Source organism: Stenella coeruleoalba (assembly GCF_951394435.1).
Source record: "Stenella coeruleoalba genome assembly, chromosome: 1".
In the NCBI taxonomy this organism is placed as follows: domain Eukaryota; kingdom Metazoa; phylum Chordata; class Mammalia; order Artiodactyla; family Delphinidae; genus Stenella; species Stenella coeruleoalba.
This window is the reverse complement of record NC_137169.1, coordinates 165,764,432-165,768,231: the sequence shown is the minus strand read 5'-3', so window position 1 is coordinate 165,768,231 and position 3,800 is coordinate 165,764,432.

Here is a 3,800-nt window from a genome sequence, read left to right as displayed (position 1 = left end):
CAGCAGAAAGCCTCACAATCAGGTACCATATCCTGATAAATAAATTGCTAGTCTTTTCAGGTGTCAAGGTATTTCACAGTCAGATACTAATGAGATAAAGATGCTCAGCTTGATCATTAGGGGGAGAAGAATAAGGATTGAGTTGCTTCTTGTTAATTCTTATCATTCTTCATTATTAGCTAACAAGTAGGTACCAGATGCTTACCTATGTGCCCAAACTAGAGTTATAAAAAGATAAGGAGGATTCTAGGTTGAAGAATTAATTCTGAGAGATTCCATTTCAAAATATTCAGAACTTAGGATATTAATTTTTCTTCATTATAGAGATCTGATGTCTTTTGTGTGATTGGCCAATGGCCCCATTATTCTTTTGTATATTATTACAGAAAAATCTCACTTTTCTCTAGGTAAGGAACACGATCAATTGAAGAAAAAAGTATTCTCTTAGTCAACCTGGCCAATAAATGGATACAGTAATTGGCTTGAACTCAATAGATTTGGGATCCAGCTGCACTGTGACATTAACCAGCTGTGTGGCTTTGGACAAGTGACTTCACCTATCTGAGTCCTTAGTTTTCTTATCTGTACAATGATGCAGTTGAATTTGATAATCTCTAAAATCAACTATTGTTCTAAAATTATTGCTGATTCTGCATTCAATGTCAATATTCAAATTGTTTGAATATGATGTATAAGCCTATATTAAATACAATTAAGTCCTTGATAATTCAGAATGCATTTCAAAACAATGAAAACTTTAGAGTTGTCATTATGAACGCCTAGCAAAATTCTGGTTAAATAGAAGTTTCAGACTAATGAAAATACTTAGTAGATTGGCTTTTGCAAGCATTTTACACAAATATAAAATTCTAATTGTAATGAGAAATTTACCCTCATTTCAATAAAACAAAGCCAAATTTTGAAATTAACCAGGAAAGAAAGGGATATAAATCCTCTATACATGGGTTGAGGAAGTTCACATATAACATTCTGACAATTATCAGCCAGTCCAAACTCTCTCACTAGTGTGAAAGGCAGATTATCAGCTAGTGTTTATGAAAAAATTCATACAAGAGAGAACTTTCTTTTTTTAAAAAAGTATTTATTTTTTGGCTGCATCGGGTCTTAGTTGTGGCGCACAGGCTTAGTTGCCCCACAGAATGTGGGATCTTAGTTCCCCGAACCGGCGCCCCCTGCACTGCAAGATGTATTCTTAAGCACTGGACCACCAGGGAAGTCCCAGAGAGAACTTCCTGATGGGCTCTAGGTAGGCATCTGCAATGCATTCTATGTGGATTTTATTATAATTGACTGATTTAGAAGCCAACATATTAATTTTAAAAAGGATACAGTTGGGCTTCCCTGGTGGCGCAGTGGTTGAGAGTCCGCCTGCCGATGCAGGGGACACGGGTTCGTGCCCCGGTCCGGGAAGATCCCACATGCTGCAGAGCGGCTGGGCCCGTGAGCCATGGCCGCTGAGCCTGCGCGTCCGGAGGCTGCGCGTCCGGAGCCTGTGCTCCGCAGCGGGAGAGGCCACAACAGTGAGAAGCCCACGTACCGCAGAAAAACAAACCAAAAAAACAGTTAACCTCTTTTAATATGATTATGTGAACTGAAATCTGTGATTCTGTAGACAAAGACCAGGTTGAAATTCACATCTCTTTCCCTCATTTCTTCCTTCATTCCAGCCTTCCTTCACTAAACCTGTATTGAATGGTTATCATACCAGACTCTGTAGCTGTGAGATAACTCAAAAACATATAAAACAAAAATCCCTGACCTTAAGGAAAGTCACAATCTATCAGGCAAAACATATTTGTATAATTATAAAGTGATGTGACAATTTAGTGATAGAAATATGTATATAGGCTGTGAGGGGAGAATTTACTTACCTTGGCACTGTCTCACACACACACACACATATTTGTGTGACATGACCATTCCACATCAAATTTTAAAGAAAAACTTTGAACCACTCTGAAGCATTTTCAGAGCACTAGGTTTACACACAAATAACACCATTCTCATTGGTTGTTTTTTTTTTTAATTTATTTATTTATGGTTGCTTTGGGTCTTCGTTGCAGCACGCCATCTTTCTCTAGTGGCAGTGAGTGGGAGCTACTCTTCATTGCAATGTGCGGGCTTCTTACTGCGATGGCTTCTCTCGTTGCTGGGCTCTAGGTGCGCGGGCTTCAGTCGTGGTAGCGTGCGGGCTCAGTAGTTGTGGCTCGTGGGCTCCAGAGCGCAGGCTCAGTAGTTGTGGCACACGGGCTTCGTTACTCCGCGGCATGTGGGATCTTCCCGGACCAGGGGTCGAACCTGTGTCCCCTGCATTGGCAGGCAGATTCTTAACCACTGCACCACCAGGGAAGTCCCCATTCTCATTGTTTTTGAAAGCAGATACAAGAGTCCCTACTTAAAAAAAAATTACTATACTTCTGTAGTCGCTATCAGTAGGAGAAATCAGAAGTAATAAAACCACATTTAAAGACAATCTTAGATGGAATGGCCATCTTGTTTTGGTGAAAATGAAGAGAGGCAGGCATTTTTCATATATTTCTGGCTAGGAGTAAAAACTGGTGCAACCTTTCTGGAGGGCAATATGGCACGATTTATCAGAAGGTGTAAAAGTGTACATACCTACTTCCAGCAAATTTATCCTAAGAAAATAACTGAGTATGAAAGCAAAGATTCAGCTCTAAGTGCACACACATTTAGGATTGTTATGTCATTTTGTTGAATTGACCCTTCTATCAGTATGTAATGTCCAGCTTTATTTCTAAAGACTGTGGGAGAAATCAGATTCTCAGTGGAGGGATACAAATAAATCAATTCCTGTTGTAAGAAGTGGAAACCTGGAAAAATATGTTCTTTAACTTACAGTTAAAAACAGTTGCATGGATTCTGCTCGAGCCAGAGCAGGTACCTGTTAGTGATAACGTATATTTGTAGAAATAGCTTCCTATTATCAAAAGTCTGAGAGGCATGACTTCTAATTAGTCACAAAAGAAAAGTAAACCTTACACATTGTTCATAATCCTATTAAGGGTTTATTGTTTCTGTAAAATTCGCATGACTTGTTATCTCATTGGATAAATTTTATTGCCTTCCTATGGCTTTGTGCTTTTTCTTAATATCATTTTAGAGCACCCCTTTGAGTTTATATTATAGCATTTAAAAATGATTAGAACTAAATAACTAAGCAGAATGCCAAACACAAAATAGAGAAACTAAGCTACATTGCCTTCTTTAGACCAACTCTTCCCTACCCAATTATCCAGATATTTTGATGAGAATTAATTGAATTCAAGCTTGTGCTGACACCTTGTGTCTAAATATATTTGAGCGACGTTTTGCCAAGTTAAAAAATACGAATATGAAAACTAATGTATAGCTGTATCTGCTTCACCATTTCAATGGTCTGCATTTTTCTTAATTATAGTCAATCACCCATTTCACTTTCCACTTGCTATTTTTTTTGGGGGGGTGCTGCATTGGGTCTTCATTGCTGTGCGTGGGCTGTCTCTAGTTGCAGTGAGCGGGGGCTACTCTTTGTTGTGGTGCGCGGGCTTCTCACTGCGGTGGCTTCTCTTGTTGCAGAGCACCGGCTCTAGGTGCGCAGGCTTCAGTATTTGTGGCTTGAGGGCTCAGTAGTTGTGGCTCATAGGCTCTAGAGTGCAGGCTCAGTAGTTGTGGTGCACAGCATGCTTAGTTGCTCTGCGTCATGTGGGATCTGCCCCGGCCAGGGATCGAACTGTGTCCCCTGCATTGCCAGGCAGATTCTTAAACACTGCACCACC